Consider the following 19,116-nt stretch of genomic DNA (forward strand, 5'->3'; position numbering starts at 1 on the left):
GTTGATTTCTTCCACGTCCTACAGGCATGATGCGTGTATCACTCTTTCCAAACAGCCTAAAAGATTTTTTAAAACAAAAGGATTTTTAGGGATTTTAAGAAAAACAAACGGAGTTTAGTCAAAGGCATACAAGATTTTCACAGAGTGATGTGTCCCTTCTCTGGGCCCTTTCAGGGTCACATAGCCATCAAAGTAGAAAAGTGCCAGTCCGCCCCTGCAATATCTATAGCCAGTCCATCCTCATGTACGCATTCGTGCCCATCCAAGGCCCCCTGATCAAATGGGTAGCGCTGTAAACCGCAAAACTACGCTCCGGTAGCCCCCTTTCCGCCAATACTAAGCCAATATGAGTCATGCAAGTTTTTACAGATAATCCGGTGATCCGGAGAAAAACATGAATGGTAAAGGTTTCGAACTGTAACAGTTCCTGAAGGGGTGTTCCTGGACCTCTTGGTGATATGACATGTTTATGGGGCAGGTCCGAAGAACAGTAACAAAAACAGTCATGTTACCCATCTTCTACCCTAATCCTGAGTATTGGGGAAATACGAAAGCATATTGCTTATCATCGAGACACGCTAAGAGCTTCAAAGCTAAGAGATTTCTCTTTTCTTATCAAACTGAACAGTAGGTCAGTTTATTCTAGAATAGCTGTTCTCAAGACACAAAAATGAACAAACAATAACCATCAAAGTGAAAGTTTGCGAGGTTACTAATCCAAAAGCTCACAGTGGTAGGGCTTATGCAGTGGCTTAATTTTCCTCGAGAATATTTTTTATCTGTAATGTTGAGAGTGGTAGCCTAGCCTCACTAAAAATGCATTTCCAAGTCCAAGAGCATTACAGAGCTTAGTCCACAATACTATATTTTTCATCCAGCATATGGGAATTTTTGAAGACAAAAATTCACCTAGAAAAAAAATCTAGAAATACATAATCATTCCCTTGATATCATCAGCCTCGCGAGTTCTCAAGACAAAAACATCCTGGTGATAAATTATTCAAAATTGAAACTGTAATTCAAAACTGAAATGGTACTCCTTAATTCTGTCAGCTACATAACTTGCCAAGGGAATGTCCCAAGTTGTCATGAATACCTAAAACGCTTATCGTAACATTATCTCCTCAAAATTTTAGAAAATTTTCAGCAAACCTAGAAAATTTTCTCTCTATACTTTGTTTCATTCATTTTATTCCTAAAAAAGAGAAAGGAAATATTTGTAAAAAATACTTCCGTCTTGGTTAGATGTCTTTTGTAGATGTGCTAAAATGCGGAACTGCCTCAAAGCTGAACGTGAGCCAGGGTTGCCAAATAGGATTTACAAAGGAAGGCAAAAGGGCAATGACGTAATTAGGTTTAGGGCACCGTAGTGAGATAACTAAGGACCTCCAATAAAATGGGGCCCTAAAATATGTCTAAACCAATGTTTTGAAGCATGTAACACAGCTCTCCCCTGTTAAAGAGAAATATTTTGGGTTTTGCATCTTGCGATTGGGTTAAGGTGTCTCTGTTACGTCACTGCAAGACGGGTGACCGACTCTTTCCCAAAATATATGACTTCCATTTTACTTCCTTACTGATAATATTCTATATTTAAGCCGGATTTGCAATGAGCAAAGTTCTACACGTATCGACCGTACAGCCGCGCATGCGTGTTCTTAGTGAATTTTTGAAATACGCGTATCTCAAGAACGTGCATATGCACACAACCAAAGTTGAATTGGATCCCACTTTTTTACGTTCTACGCCGTATCAAGCCATAAAACAACCAATCAACATTTGTATTTCTGGGCATCGATAATGAAATCAAGATGGCGGCTAAAGTTCTGTCGAAGAAACGTGTCGCCAGATATCTCAGAGTAACACAAAGTATTTCGCTAGAACAATTCCCTTTGCAAGTAGAACTTAAAAATGATGTGAAGTCAGCCTGAAGAATCTAAAGAAGTACTCTTGGTCGTACAAAAGCATATCTTGCACAAGAAGATAAAACTTTCTTTTAGATTTTCGATCTTGTAATAGTTTTCTTACCCAGAACCTTCTCTTCTTGGTAAAACGATTTTTAACAATAATAAAAGAATAGTTCTTTCGCTGAATACAGCCGCCATCCATCATTCAATTCACGTGTCTAAAATTTTGTAATGGAAATTGCACCGAAATTCAAACGAATCTATATACGCATATTTTAATACAATACGCGAAAAGGCGTTTCTATTGGAGATTCAGCTTTAGGTTTACATCGTGTAGCATTGCGCTTTCAGTATAAAGGATGGGTGTAACAAAGGAAAGTCCTCAAATTACTGCCCAAAAAGACCAAAAAGGCAATTTTTTAAGCATTTTAACTCTAAAAAAGGCCGAAATTTGGCGTCAAAAAAGCTATTATGATAACCCTTGGGCTAGCATGGACTTATTTTTAATAACTTAAATACACGTAGGTCCTTGCCCCGTCTTAGATGGAAAATTAGAAGAAAAAACAATGTTTTGTTATGTTTTATTTCCTTAAATTTAATCACGAGGAAGAAAGACAGTAGGCACATGATCACAAATTTTCAAATATATGAACGCTCGGGGGAAATTAAGGTATTATTTTAAAGAAATTGTGGTTAAATAGTCGTAGAATGCGTATGGAATGAATTGCTCAGCCTGTTTTAGAACCTACTTCAGAGCAAACGGTGGAAGGCGGGCATCAAAGCAGTCCTACATCCATATTGGTTGGTAGTACGAGAAGATAAGGTCAGAAAATTTTTCTCAACTTCAAATCATCCCTCCCTTCACTCCAGGGGTACGCTGATAATCCCTAATAATCGCTGATTGATGTCATTATTCTATTGCTGATAATTTTGCCCTTACTGAAAATAAAGATAAGGTTATCATAGATTGCACAATTCAAATTGCATGATTGAATGACGAAAACGTCACGACTATTGTATTCCCGGCAACTGATAATCTGTACGTGCTCTACCCTGGGTACCGGAGCCTCAAGAAACTGAGGATGAATTATTGTCGCTCAACTTTCGAACCATATTTTTGAGACTAAACCATGGGCTCCGACGCAGGTTGGAAAGTGGAGGGGCCTAGAGAAAATATTACAATCATAACAAAAGTTTTTAAAAAAAGCTCTATTGTTTTGCAAAATAGTGAGGGGGCCATGGCCCCCCGGCCCCCCCGTCGTCGGAGGCCCTGTAAACTATGGAGACTCTGGCACCCAGGGTATACCTCCTCCGGCCACTGGCAGGTTTTTCGTATCATTTATAGATGGCTAGATTTGGTAACTTTGAGTATTTTTTAACAGAGGATCCTGAATGCAGTGGCGTACCCAGGGCTTCAGCAGCAGGGGGGTCTGGGGCATAGCCCCCATAATTTTTTGGGCCACGCCCTTCGAACACTCGCAAATGCGGGGAAACGCCCTTTTTGCAAATTTCCCCCCATTATTTGATTCATTTTAGCTACGGTAAATAGCAAAGTATTTTACAATCTTTATTGACACAAGCATACAGTATACTACCATCCCCCCCCCCCCCCCAATGCGTTTTACATCGTTTTTGGACAATACTCGAGGGCCATATTTTAGAAAAGTGGGGGGTCCGGACCCCCCTATTCCCCCATTGGGTACGCCACTGCCTGAATGTCACAAACAAACACCCAGTTTGCATTGTAAAAATTAGTATATATCTAACGAATCAACAGAATGAATATTTCAAAGATATCTTTCAATGATTGCCTATAATTGCCACAAAAAACATCGTGCTCAAACGTTCGCTTTCGGAGTTTTCTCTATTTTTGAAGTCGTCACGAACTTTCGTTTCTATGAACGAACTTTCGGGAGTTCACTTCACATGGGACTTGCTGTAAGAAAACTATCAGTTTAAAGCTTTTTGACACGTTTCGATATCGATAAACGAAAATAAAACTAAAAGGCATTATAAATGGATAATAAACTAGCAAAATACTTTTATCTGTCAATTAAGTCACAGTCAGGACTCGGGAATTTACCGAAGCGGAAACAAGATTATCGCCAGGAGTTGTTAAAATTCTCGGTTGACGTCACAAGTGACACGTTAACAATGCCTTTGCAATGTCTGTCACCGCAACGGTGAGAGTTCAAGTGAAATTTCGTGTTATATTGAAAATATTCTGCGATAAAAAGACAAAAAAATGTCAGGCATTCCATTTATAAGTATAAAGAAGCTAGAAAATCCTAACTGCAGGTCTGCTAAGACCCTAATATTCCCATGAAATTTATTTTACGCCATGATACCAACAGCACATTGGAAGAACCTCTAAGCTTATAAAAAAGGGGGTCGACTTTGTTTGAAAACTGGTGCCGTTTCTCCAAAGTTTTTATTTCTATAACTACAAATAAAATCGCAACAGCGGGGAAGAGGAATTGAAGCAATAGCCAAAAGACAAACGAAATCCAGTCGAGACGGTGGTAAAAGAGATCCCGCAACCTGCTTTGGGTGCAGAAATAAACATTCGAGAAAAAACATTGGGTCATGGGAGCTGCGAGTGTGACTAAAAGATTAATTTCACTGAAGTTAATTATCATATTTTACCAGAGGTTGAGACACTAGGGAATAACCTAGGCTTGCACAAGACCATTCCACACTCTTCTAGGCTTGCACACTCCAAGTCAAAACTGTTTGCAAAAAAGATAATGCGCTAGTTAATATTACTATGACATCTAAATTCAAATTACACTCTCTTTTTTATAAGAACCAGTAAATTTAAGTTCAGGCTGACTGTTCTTAATTTTTTCGAAAATCTGAGGCTGGATTGTTCTTAATTTGATCTTAAATTAAAAGGGTGTAAGCAGTGCTATTGCTAGCTTTTTCGCTCTAAGGAGGTGTTCAGGCCTCATTTGCCAACAAGGTGAGTGAGACAGCCTTAATTTGTTGACAAATTTGAATATTCACCGAAAAAGCACCCATACATCGATAAAAATCCTCGATTTTGAGAAAAAACGTTGTTCAAAATTGCATTTTGCAGAAGCTCAGCCTCAGCTTGTTCTTAATTTGTTCTTAACTTTTGACCAGTTTTGAGGCTCATGTTCTTATAAAATTGTTCTTATAAAAAAAAGAGTGTATTTGACTAAACAACTCAAATCCTTTGACTAAGAGTTAAGTGGCTATTTTCACGTCCAGTACGACTTTCAACCCGCCTTTAGTATTTAATATCACGATACAGCCAACGCGTTTGACAGATTGAAAAAAATAATAAAATGTTACATTGATAATGAATAACTTGCAGTTCCGTTTAGGACATCGGGCATAGGCATTTCAGCGAGTTAGGCCGATTGGGCCATACAAAACAGTCTGGACAAAGACACCTCAATCTGAAATGAAATTCTAGTTTTACGATATCTGATCTCTTTTAAAATGTGCCAATAGCAATTTTTTTAATAGAAATTCGATATCCGTTTGTACCTCCACTCTGTTCTTTGTTCATAATATCGTCACTATTGAGCCTTGGGACGGCAGCAGCAGCTCTGGTTGGTGGCACAGACGCAGACGGCTGAAATTTTCTATTTGTTTCGAAATCAGTGTAATTAAGCTCCGATTCAGAGTCCAAACCATTGAAAAAGTCAATTACATGTCCAAAATGCAAAACTAGCTCCTTTCACTTGCACAAAATAAAAATTTTTCCACAGCATTTTCTTAACGGTTTCTATAGAGAAACATGTTGTATAGTTAACATTACGTCATTGGACGACGAGAATACGAGAGATTGCACCACGACATGCAACTCAAAACATATTACGTCATGGTATATTTTGGCCGTCAGGGATTGCACCACGAAGTGCAACTCGAAGAAAAACCTTATGATTGGACAAATAATAACAAGAACCCCTTTTCCTATTGGACGTTTGCTTTGCTGGAACTTTTATTGGATGTTTAGATTTATTGCACCATCTATTGTTTAATCTTATATAAATTTGAGCTTTTAGTTTAGAGATTTAGAGAAGTTGTAATTTAGACGCTAGTTTGACGCTGATGAAGATAAAGATAAAGACCAGTCGCCGTTTCTCTCTCTGACGTTCTCCTGCCGCCGCTAAAGTAAAGATTCAGAAGCAAGGTCGTAAGTTAAAGCCCTGAATTTTATTGGTATTTGTTAAAGTAGTAAGAACTCACGCAATTTCATGTTATACTTAACACTGTCGTTCAACCTCAAGTATAACATCTGGTACCCCGTGTGAGGAATTGTCGAATATAAAGAATTGACTTTATTTGTTGCAAGTGTTATTTTGTTCATTTTTATTTGGAGTGCATTTTGCCGCATTTTACAAGTTTCGAGAACAGTCCAGTCAGTCGAAGCACTCCTTTGTATCGTAGTATTTACTCACGTGCCGTTAGCTGTTGTTGTTCTAATTGGATTAACTCTTGCATCAGACGTATGTAAACATTTTATTTCGGGATTCTGACGTATTCGCATAAAAGTATTTTCGTAAACAATGGAAGTGGAAGCAACGGTTCAAGAACTGCAAACTCAGTTGACGGCAGTTCAAGCTGCTATCGAGGGGAATTCCCAGTCCAGTTTATTCAAACCTCGCTCTTTTAGCGGTCTTCCCTCTGAAGACGTAAATGAATGGCTTGGAAAATTTGAACGTTTTTCAAAATTTTATAATTGGTCGAATGCCAAAAAACTTGGTGCACTAACTTTGCTTTTAGAAGGCCCCGCGTTAGCCTGGTACCAAACATTACCAGATGAAGGCACTGGTAGTTTTGCCAACCTTTGCACTGCCTTAAGGGATCGTTTTGGAGCACAAAATTTAGAATTTCTCTTCAGGCAAGAACTCTACTCCCGAAAACAGGGGCTTGGGGAGCATCTCGCTGTTTATACCGAGGATATTATTAAGAAATGTCAACGCCTCGCCTTGCCAGACAAGGATATAATGAACATATTTATAAATGGCCTGACTGACGATCTTAAAACCCACGTCATTTTGAGTCAGCCCAAAACATTCGCAGAGGCAGAAAATTTGGCCCGCTTGAAAGATTCTGTTGGCAAAACACTGCCTCTCACATTTTCGGCCCAAACAGTGCAAGACCGTCGCATTAAAGAACTCGAAGGTCAAGTTAATTTACTCCTTTCATTGGCCTCACAAAAGAAAACACAGCCAATACAAGCATTGTCGACATCACATGCAGAAATACCGCATGATGTATTTCAAAATTTCGATTTTGACCCGTGCATGCCGCAAAATGACAATAGGTTCGGTCATAATGATCCTCGAAATCTAAAAGAGGAAGTGATTGCAGCCATTCAAACCGGGTTCAATAATTTGAACGGGAGTAACAACTGGGAGGATAGCCAACGTCGAGGTGCGCGTGGGAGGAATCTCCGCACTACTGATGGGCAGCCCATTTGCAACAATTGTCAGCGAGTGGGACACGTTGCTAGGTACTGCAGATTTGGCCAACGCCAACAACAACAATTTCAGTCTGCACGTAGGGGAGGTTTTCGTGGCAACCAAAATAATTCATCTGTTTCTTTCCAAAACCGGGAGCCTTTAAACCGCACAGGGCCTTTACAATGGGGGCAGTAAAGGCCCACCCATCATTGAGTCTAGCTAGAAGAGACCCCTCATTTGGACGAAGGAAAAAAGAAAACGGGTTACTTCAACAACAAGAAAACTTTCCGATTTCATTAAAAAGGGATTCTAGTCACCCGATGGGATTGAAAGCTGCCAGTAATTCCGATGAAAAACAGCCCTCAGTTCCCTGCGTAAATGCTGAGACATTCGGTAACGCTGCCACATCTTCTAATGTATTGGTATGGGGAACTATTCTGAAGCAGCCTTTCAAAGTACTTGTAGATACCGGTGCCGCTGTTTGTGTAGTTAACGAACAATTTTATCGCGATGTTTTGCGCACCAAGCACGGGATTACCCAAAGCAATGTAATTGATAGTATTAAAACTGCGAATGGTGACATAGTGTCGGTAGTCGGTGCCATTGAATTTTCAGTTAAGTTTGGAAACATTGACTATGAATGTAATGCAGTAATCGTGCCCAACTTGGCTTACAATATCGTTCTTGGGAGAGACTTTTTACAAAGATATCGCGCAGTGATAGATGTTGGGAATGAAAAAGTAACTTTCTCAGAAAATAATACTGTTACATTCGCTACCGGTAATTCTCCTCCGGTTATTTCTGATGTTCGATCTGCTAAGACCTTTGTTATTGACGGTAGCAGCGAAGTTATTATTCCCGCCATTCTGACGTCATTTCCCTCGGAGACTGTCGTAGGACTGATCGAAGGTTCTACTAAGCTCTCTGACCGTTATCATTTATTGTGTGCTTCTACACTTTGTCAACCAGATGCTGATGGTAGAGTCACTCTCCGCTTGCTAAATCCATCTTCTGATTCAGTTGTCATCCATAAAGGTACCACTATTGGTGAATTTGAAGAAATTTCTGATTACAATAAAATCACTCCACTTGAATCAAATCCTCCTGTGTCTATCGCTGACTCCTTCGCAGCTACCATTCCAGAGGCTAACTCTAAGAAATTCAATTGTTTGCCTAGTCAAGTTCTATCCCCTGCAGAAAACAGACAATTGGAAATCCTTCTAGCGGAATACGCTGATATTTTCGCAACCTCTAGCCTCGATTTAGGCCACACGTCTATCATTGAACATAAAATCGACACGGGCAATGCTTCGCCCATCAAACAGCAACCATATCGTGCTTCTCACTCTCAGAAGGTTTCTATCGAAAACCACATCAATGATATGCTTGACCAAGGTATAATTGAAGTTTCGTCGAGCCCTTGGAGCTCACCAGTCGTCCTCGTGAAGAAGAAAGATGGTAGTACACGCTTTTGTATCGATTATCGAAAATTAAATGCTGTAACCCATAAGGACAGTTACCCTCTGCCACGAATAGATGACGCTTTAGACTCGCTTGCTGGCTCGAAATATTTTTCTACTTTGGACCTGCAGTCAGGTTACCATCAAGTGGCGATGCACCCAGAATCGAAAGAGAAAACAGCCTTCATTTCTCATGCTGGGTTGTACCAATTTAATGTCCTTAGCTTTGGGTTGACGAATGCTCCTCCGCAGTTTCAACGACTCATGTCTCGTGTACTTCACGGCCTCGAATGGAAGGTCTGCCTTGTATATATCGATGACGTCATCATTTTCTCGTCTTCTTTCGCTGAGCATCTTTCTAGATTGAAACTCGTATTTGATCGTTTTCGCGCTGCTAATCTTAAACTGAAGCCTTCCAAGTGCTACTTTGCTCGAGATTCAGTTAATTATCTTGGATTCGTTGTATCTTCTAAGGGTATTGCGCCAGATCCTTACAAACTGGACGCTGTTCGTTCGTTTCCAACGCCGAAAACCGTTAAGGAAGTTCGCAGTTTTCTGGGATTGTGTAATTATTATCGTCGTTTCGTGAAGGATTTTGCGAACATAGCTTCGCCGCTAAATCATTTGACTAGGAAGAACGTACGTTTCTCGTGGAGTTCCGATTGTGAAATCGCCTTTGCAGAGCTCAAATCTCGCCTATGCTCGCCTCCTATTCTCGCATATCCAAATTTTGATTTGCCATTTCATCTGTATACGGATGCCAGTCAGTACGCTATTGGCTTTATACTTGGCCAAGTTGTCGATGGTAAGGAAGTTGTGTTAGCCTATGGTGGCCGCGAACTAAGTGACGCGGAGAAGAAGTATAGTACGACGGAACGGGAGGCATTAGCGGTAGTCGATGGTATAAAGCGTTATCAACCGTACCTTATCGGACAATCGTTTTTCGTTCACACTGATCATGGTAGTCTGTCGTGGTTGATGAAAGTTAAGGATCCTACAGGTAGACTTGCTCGATGGGCGTTGCAGCTACAACAGTATGATTTTCAGATAATTCATCGTTCTGGTTCCTCAAATGGTAACGCGGATGCTCTTTCCCGCCGCCCATACTCAACGCCCGTTACCTCTTTATCGTCTGAACATCTCGCTTCTGTTGCTGACATTTCCGTTCCACTGGCTGTCATAGATCATCCATGCCCACCGCCTGAAACTTTATACAAACTTCAGCGCGAGGATTCAAATCTCATAGATATTATTAATTATCTTGAATCAAATGAAGTGCCTTCCAACGATAAACAAGCGCGCTCCTTGCTCCTGTCCATCGATTCTTTCTTCTTAAATGAGCATGGAATTCTTTGTCATCTTTGGAGTCCAGGTAAACGTCGAGTTAAACAATTGTGTGTACAAGTGGTCATTCCAGCTTCATTACGCCATGAAGTTTTAGTTGCTTGCCATGATCATTGCACCGCTAGTCACCTTGGTATCACAAAAACCTATGACAAAATACGTGCACGTTATTATTGGCCTAATATGTTCAAGGATATCGAACATTGGTGTAATTCTTGTGTTGATTGTGCGATGAAGAAGATACCACGTGGACACCGTAGGGCGCCATTGTTACCTATTCCAGTGGAAGGAGCCTTTGACAGAGTGGCTATGGATATTCTCGGTCCATTTCCAGAAACTCATGATGGAAATCGTTACATTATCGTTTTTTCCGATTATTATACTCGTTGGCCGGAAGCATTTGCCTTGCCGTCTACTGAAGCATCCCGGATCGCGCATATCCTCGTTGATGAAATTCTTGCTCGTCATGGTGCTCCTCGCGCCCTACTTTCTGATCGCGGGCCTAACTTTCTAGCGTCAATTGTGAAAGAAGTGTGCAAAATTATGAACACTCGGCGTCAGCTCACCACGGCCTACCATCCACAGACAGATGGTCTTGTCGAGCGTTTTAATGCAACTTTGGCCGAGGGTCTTTCTATGTACGTCAGCTCTAACCAAAAAGATTGGGACAAACATATTCCGATGGTCCTGTTCGCTTATCGTGTTTCTCCTAATGCCACGACAGGAGAATCGCCGTTTTATCTATTGTATGGACGCGAGCCACGCTTGCCGATTGATGCTGCGTTGATTTTACCGGATTCTAAGTTGTCGTCGTCAGTTGCCAAACTGCGTGCTGAAATTGTTCAAAATTTAGAGAATGCGCAGTCTATCATTAAGTCTAACACGCAACTCGCGCAGCAAAAGATGAAAGCCTACTACGATCTCAAAGCGACTCCTGTTCTATACGATGTCGGTTCGCGCGTTTGGGTCTATACACCGAAGAAACGCAAAGGTCTGTCGAAGAAATTACAGCATAACTATCACGGTCCTTATCGCATCGTAGCAAAGCTATCTCCGGTTCATTTCAAACTTCGGACCTTGGATAATCGCCCTGTTTCTGTTCCGGTTCATGCAAATCGACTAAAGCCATACCACGACCCGGCCGACCGACCGCTTGAGCCACCTGACGATGACTCTTCGTCTCTTGATTTACGAGACGAAGACTTACCACCGGACAGCTTCATTCCATTGAATGCAGCTCCTCCGCAGGAGAACACTCGCCGTATCGCTCAGCAAGTTTCAGACACTGATTCGTCGACGGAGCCGCAGATTACGCGCCCTGAGGATACCTTTACCCCTCAAGTTATACGCGGTGTATAGTTTTGTCATTGGTCAAGCCAGGAGGCTTGCTTCGAAAGGGGGGAGTCGTGTTGTATAGTTAACATTACGTCATTGGACGACGAGAATACGAGAGATTGCACCACGACATGCAACTCAAAACATATTACGTCATGGTATATTTTGGCCGTCAGGGATTGCACCACGAAGTGCAACTCGAAGAAAAACCTTATGATTGGACAAATAATAACAAGAACCCCTTTTCCTATTGGACGTTTGCTTTGCTGGAACTTTTATTGGATGTTTAGATTTATTGCACCATCTATTGTTTAATCTTATATAAATTTGAGCTTTTAGTTTAGAGATTTAGAGAAGTTGTAATTTAGACGCTAGTTTGACGCTGATGAAGATAAAGATAAAGACCAGTCGCCGTTTCTCTCTCTGACGTTCTCCTGCCGCCGCTAAAGTAAAGATTCAGAAGCAAGGTCGTAAGTTAAAGCCCTGAATTTTATTGGTATTTGTTAAAGTAGTAAGAACTCACGCAATTTCATGTTATACTTAACACTGTCGTTCAACCTCAAGTATAACAAACACAATACGCGCTGAGAACATGTCACTTGTGACGTCAAAGATGATCGCCCACTCGTGACGGTTTTCGCCTCGAGTCTCAAGTTGTCGGAACAATTGTCGTTTCTCAACTTAAAAGGCCTATTCCGTAAATCCTCGAATTCCCCCCCCCCCCTCGAAAAAGCCCCCTCGAATAAGCCCACACCCTAGAACTACAAATTGTCAATAAACCCCCCCCACTCGAATAAGCCCCCTCTGCTACCGTGAATTCTCGAATTGGACCCCTCCATTTGGTGATTTTTGCAATCTGAGGCTGCCTATATGGTGTTCTATTGGATTACCACAACAAATTCATACCTTTGGTAGTAATTAATTAAATGCTGATAAAGAAATTCCTACTAAAATAAACGAGGTCTTTTAATCATGTCTTCTTAATGTCTACAATAATTTATAAGCCTCCCCCCTTGTATAAGCCCCCCTCTAATAGGCCCCCATCCAAGAATATCAAATATAAATAAGCCCCCAGGGGGTTAATTCGAGGATTTACGGTATTTTAAAAACGGTAGCTGTGATATAAAAACTTTTTTCGATTCCGGAATTTGCTTGTCACAATCTACCGTTTTAGCCAAATTTATTTTTGCGTGTCAGTTCTCCTTTAAAGCAGAAAACCGACTAAAGCAGGCTTTAACTTCCCTCAAAACCTATGTCGGAGCAACTGGACAACACACCGAGAAAACTTGTGGATATAAACCTTAAAACGAAGTTTGAATGTATCAAGGACTTGGACAATAAACTAATGGCGTATACTATAATACTATTTTAAGAGTTAAAATGATTTCTCGGGCAGTGGCGGATTTTAAGAGGGGGTGGCAACTGGCAACTAGGGGCAGTTGCCCCTCCCTCACCGAGTTGAAGCAAGTCTGGCGTCGCTTTTTTGAAATTGTGCGCCCCTTTTGAAGAATGAGAGTACTCTAGCAGTGTTAGAGCCACTATAGCGGAGCAGCGAATGTTCAGCTGAAAAATTAATTATTAAGAGAAAAATTTTAATAAGAGACCTTCAGTCATGTCCAGACTTTAGATCATTGTTTTGGCACAATTACTGTAAAATTTGCTTTGAAAGTGAATGAAGAGCCTTCGTTCTGAAATTGTTGCATACATCGTACTCTCGTCGCCAATTTCTGAAAATTTTTCAGCGGCCCCACTTCCAACTGCTTCTCCTTTAAATTTGCTCTGGATCCGCTCCTGTTCTTGAGGAATTCTACACATCCTTAAACATTGTGTCTGTCTACCAATGCTTGTTTCTATCTTTGATTAGATCTGCGGCGTTGGGAACAAATTTTTCAAATACATGCATGGAATACCTGCACTCATTTATCGGTTAGTCCCATCACATGATGTTGGTCGATATTGGTAACATAGAGCTCATAGATGAAACCTTTTATTTCAAATAGAAAAGATGGCTAATCTCTTCTATGTCGAAAATGTAGAAAGGTGAGTGGTAAAATTGTGTACAACAATTTGTGTTGTCAAGGGTACAGTTTTCATTGCCTTCTAATGGGAATGGACTAATATATGTTGCATTCCGAAAACACAAGAACAAAAACAATACTCTGGGTTGTGTATCCCTTATTAATTTATACCTTACACCTTATTAATTGATAAATGGTGTACAGTTAAATTGTGCTACCACATACTCATAAAATGCTTGTAACGTCTTAAAGAAGAAGATTAGAACTGTCCTATTCTACACTATAGCTTTGTCCACCTGACATTGGGTACTATATGACAACCGCGATTGAGCGTTTCCTACGAAAATAATTCTGCGTAGTTAGTTCAAGCAACTTCAAGTCTGCGCCAATGTACTTAATGTGCAAATACTGCAATTTTCTCCTATCTTAGCTGATTTATTCTAAGTAAAGAAATAAGCATTTTGTTTCTAGGCAAAAAAATATTACCGCCCAGACATAAAGGATCAAATGCCAGGAACTCTACAATTTTTGTTAAGGACTAGTTCCTCTGGTCGTGCAGTCTAAGTACCCTCCAATCCATAGTGCGAAATTCGTTCTTGTACGAGAACAATTATTTATGGAAGACAAAGTCCATTCTTCAATAAGTAAACAGCAAAGGAAATTTGAATAAGAAACAGATCACAATGTAAACTTTTGCTGCTTGAGGGAACCCAAATATAAGTGCCCAATACAGTGATCTGGGCAAATTTGGACTTCCTTAGTATAAACTATAGCTGGGCCATACCTTAAACGCAACCACATCTCCTTCTTTCAAATGTTCTTTCATCTAGATTCCTTCGCTTTCATTGTCATTAATGTTATAGGTTAGTTTAGGAGTGAAGAGTCTGCAAGCAAATATTCTATGGGCTTAGCTTATGCAGCAAATAAAAAGCTTTGAGTACTGGCGAAAAATGTTACATCTTTGATCTGTATAAACATCGGCATCTTAGCAAGATTTCAAGGTAAATAAACCTCTCTTTCCAGACTTAAGGGAGCACAGAATGGGTAAAAAGCAGCAACGAAGCACCCCGTCACCTTTTGAACAGTGCTACAGCGACCAGTGGTCACAGGGAGGCAAGCCGATCAGCCAGGGATGGCGCCATGGGGTGTCATGGGGGAGCAGCTGCCCCTCTTAAAGTTCCCAATTTGGAATCTGCCGAAGGGGTTTCAAGTTCCTAATGACACCCCGTCGGCAGCCCAATATAAGAAAAGTAAAAGAACTATAAGCACTTTGAAACTGTCGAATGAGGAATTTACTTCTTTTAAAAGAACCATTTAATTAAAGCTCAGGCTGGCTTTTTGACTTTCAGTAAAACCATTAAAACCATTAGAACTGAGGTTTGGTTGTTTTTTATTCGTTCTTAAATCGTGAGGGTGTGAGCAGTGCAACTGCTAAGTATTGTGATTTTGGGGAGTGTTCAGGCACCATTTACAAACAGATTTTGAAAAATCAAGCGTCAAAGCACCTCTAGATGGGAAAACTTTATTTAGAATTACATTTTAAAGTACCTCAGCCAAAGCTGGTTCTTAATCTCTTGATCAATTTGGATCAATTAAAAATAAAAAATTTGGAGGCATGCGTTTTTTAAAAATGTTATTGCGATTAAAGGTTCTGTCAAAAAATGTCGCCCAGCTTAATGATTTATTAGAAATCTGTGAGGCATCAAATGAAAATGGCCGCAGAAAGGGGGGCAAAGGGGCAAATTTCCCCAGAGCTTAAAGGCTCTATGGGGGCCTTATAAAGTGATCAATTTTTTAAGAATGGAATTACTCAAAAGTATGCCGAGAATAGTGAAACATTTCAAACAACTGGAAGAGAATGGCTCCTAGAAATATTCATGAATATGTTTTAAGCTAAACTAAAGGGCGTGGTCGCTTTTTATCTTCTATTGTCTTCTATTGTCTTATTGTCCCAAAATTTTTATCTTCTATTGTCTTGCCCCAAGGCTTGTGATAACTATAAAATGCGTAGCCATTTTATTGTCAACAAGATATTTCCATGATATTCAGTCAAAGCGGGCAAAGATGCTTGACCTTTACGTTGTCCTCGATCTTTTTAAAAGAAAACATCTAAAAAGCAAGATCATACTGCCTTTGGCAGAAACCAAGCAACAAATGGCTCAAACTTGCTTAGCCAGTAAAAGATGTACTGTACAAAGGCATACAAGCTAGGCACATCAAAATATTTAAACATCAAATTTTGGTAATTTGAAACGCTTTAACAAAATTGCTAGTTGAAAAAGTGTATACAAGATTTGATTGACGGATAAAAACATTTTTTTCATTTTACTTTCAAAACATTTCAAGATTTAAAGAAACTGTTAAGGGGAGTTCATGAAATATGTCGGCAACCATTTTTATAGTAGTCGGCACTTGAATTTTTCTAAGATTGTCGGCAAATCGTGGTTTAGCTTCTAGCGCCACCCCTGCGATCATCCCCTTTACGACAGTGTACGGCTTTGGTATAAACGATATTGGCAATGGCCTCAAAGTAACTATTTACCTCTCATTCATTTTGTCTCAATATAGTGGAAAGCAACTTTGTTAGACGAATCCCTATCTTTGCAATTACCAAGACTAGTACTGGCGATAGGATAACAGTGCCATCGGAACGAAATTCATATTGGGGGGGGGGGGCAATTCCTTTTGCGGGAAAGTATCGTGCCATTCCCCATGCCCTGTTTTGCTTTACTCCTCAAACAGTTTACGTCCTTAGCACATAGACTGGTCATTTCACCGTTAGATAAAAGGAAAGACTATTTCAGAAAGGGCCGTTTTGTCCGCCCCCCCCACCCCTCCCCACCTTCTCTTTAAGCTAAGGAAGAGAAGCAGAATCCATATTAGGAACCTTTACCATAGCAAAGTTGCAATTTAAAGTATGTCTTGCAACTAGAGACAAAATAAAACGGCAATCCTTACTAGAAGTTTTAGAAAACTGACGTCAGTTTTCAAGGGCAAATTCAGCCGTTCCCCTCTCCCCCTTTGGAACAATGATACATCAAAGATCGTCCCCAACTATCAACAATAGAAAGAAAGAGAGGTAAATGGTAAATTGTCTAAGTAATTTTGATAGGAATTGTAGGTATTTATCTATATAAATTACCGTTTTCCATCCTGCTTTCTTTAGATTTATTTCTCAGCCTGTAGATGATTTCTGCGCTACTCTTGTAGACCATTCTGCCGATTTATTATCCTACAAAAAAAGGAATAAAAAAGAGACAGATCAGAGCCCACGCCTCTGAGGCAAGGTGGCCACCCCCTCCATTTTTTTTGCAAAGCAAGTAGTTTTAAAGCTGCAGTAAAAGGGGAAAGAAGCCTTGGCCCCCTACTTTTGCTAACCCTACTTGGATAACTATAGGCTTCAATCATGTCCACATTTAATATTTCTACAAGCTACAAGAATGTCAGTTTGCAAGGAAATAAAATATTTGCTTCAGGTGAATTTCGAAAAGCCTGTTTATCAGGATAAGGCATCTGTGATAAAAAATGCTCCTTGTCATATTGTCTAAAATCCTGTTGGGTCATTTGCCTTGAAATGCTGAAGAAAATATAGAACTTCTTTCTGTTTAAGACACATCAGTGATGAGATGCTATGAAAATGTATAATGGGATCTTCACGAAAAAGGGCTTCGGCTAAGGAATGCCGGGAAACAAAATGGACCTAAGAGCTTCCTTGAAAGATGAAATTTTAGCTGCACTTTTTTATTGTATGGGAATTTTAACAAAATAGATCCGGTTATAAGTTAGAGACCTGGTGTCGATATTACGGTGGCCCACCACGGCCACGGCACAATCGTTTTCACGGCACGATTATTGTTTCCACGGCATAGTTTCATACTTCTCACGGCACACTTTCTTATTTCTCACGGCACACTTTCCACACTGTCATAACGAGGCGTGTAGCCCGATTAGCAAAGAAACCATAACTGAAAAGGAGCACGGTGTTCTGCATTTTATTTGAAATAATCATATCTTTGGATAAGTTATTTGAAATAAATTTCATTTCATCAAAGTGGGGGCCACAGACCTTAAATCTTGGCTGGTGTGGCTGGCCAGTCTGCAAAGTGTGGTATGTGTACACCAGAGATATATTTGTCCTAAACCTATCTTGGAGATGGTACATATCGATGGTACATTCGGATAAAAACACTGCATCCCCGTCCATAGGTGTACGGGTTGAGTTCAGACAAGGGTGTCTTAAATTTTTTCGCCCAAAAAATACTAACGTCTAGATTTTTACGGAGTAATAAAAATAAATACAAATCTCTTCAACGACGGCAACTAAATATATCGATTATTTTATCGATATCTTTTTTATGGACAAAAGTTGAATAATGGGGGTAAAGTTGAATAAAGCCCGATATTAATTAGGGTTTGCTGTCCCATGGTGCTACGAAGATATGTGCTTATGTGCCTCAGTGAGCTGAATGGCCGTTTTGCTGAACATGATCGTGATGGAATAGTGGCAAGAATTCTTATCCAGAATATTTATACGTGGGAATAATCACAATTAAAGATATAAGAAAGTGTGCCGTCAGAAATATGAAAGTGTGCCGTCAGAAATATGAAAGTGTTCCGTGAGAAATATAGGATTGTGCCGTGTAAATATATAACTGTGCCGATAAAATTTGGAAATTATTGAATAACTAAAGAACCAGAGGATCTCCACTGCTTTCAAAAATTCATGTAAGACAAGCATTTCCATAAATCGACTAATATCATGGGATGCAAAACGTTTAGGGGTGGGCTTCAGTGAAACAGAACTGCCAAAATGGAACCTGAAATGTGATAAATGTTGCCTGATTAAAGGAGGGGGGCTACAGCCCTCCCAGCCCCATGTCTCCTGTGTCTATGATAAACGTGCTTCAGTACGAAGGTATGATTGACAATTTTGCTCCCTTCTTGATACAACATAGTCCATTGTGTAAATATTATCTCATGGGATTAGCAATAAATGACTATAAAAGTCTCAAGTGGAGAAACTGTTTACAAATGGTGTTGTTCTAGAGAATCTGCCTAGATTCAAAACAACAAAGCTTAATGTGATTTGCAGTTACTGAATCACGAATTCTCTAAGGAACAATGCAGCCGCAATCACACTTCGCGTGACACGTCCGTGCAAGAAGGATTCAAGTACCTCGCAAGGCTGACCGATAACAAAACAAGGTCTTGAACTTTGAAGCTATTTGATATGGATGCTGTTTATTGATGAATTAGAACAAAATATTGAATATCCACTTACATCAAATGAAAATACAATTTTTCAAAGTTATCACCAGCTTATCAATAATTTTTACGAGTACAATCGCAAGAAACAAATTCGCCACCCTTACAACTATATATCTTGATATGATTTCAGCTTATAAGAAAATTAAATAAAGAACCTTAAAGTTATGATATAACTGCGTTTTTCCGGTCTTCAAAGATACAACATTCCTAGTCATACAATCGCTTTTAGCAGGAGACAGTGTTAACAATAGTAGAAGAAGGCGGGGGCCTAGGCCAGTGCCTAAAAATTCTCAATAAGCCAGCACGAAAACTTGTTTTCTCTTCGTTTCAGCAAGAAAACAGA

General features: G+C 40.0%; 1 protein-coding gene across 1 annotated transcript in view; it reads right to left on the reverse strand.

The window, feature by feature from the left end:
* Window positions 1-19,116, reverse strand: part of LOC135683393 (RNA-binding protein Musashi homolog 1) — a 105,335-nt gene that overhangs the window by 85,893 nt on the left and 326 nt on the right. Inside the window, exon 2 of the mRNA XM_089109315.1 lies at window positions 16,648-16,737. The gene's annotated coding sequence lies outside the window, so the exon portion shown is untranslated. The remainder of the gene's footprint in view (window positions 1-16,647; window positions 16,738-19,116) is intronic.

Source organism: Rhopilema esculentum, chromosome 7 (assembly GCF_057945365.1).
Source record: "Rhopilema esculentum isolate cy_ngs chromosome 7, ASM5794536v1, whole genome shotgun sequence".
NCBI classification, from domain to species: Eukaryota; Metazoa; Cnidaria; class Scyphozoa; order Rhizostomeae; family Rhizostomatidae; genus Rhopilema; species Rhopilema esculentum.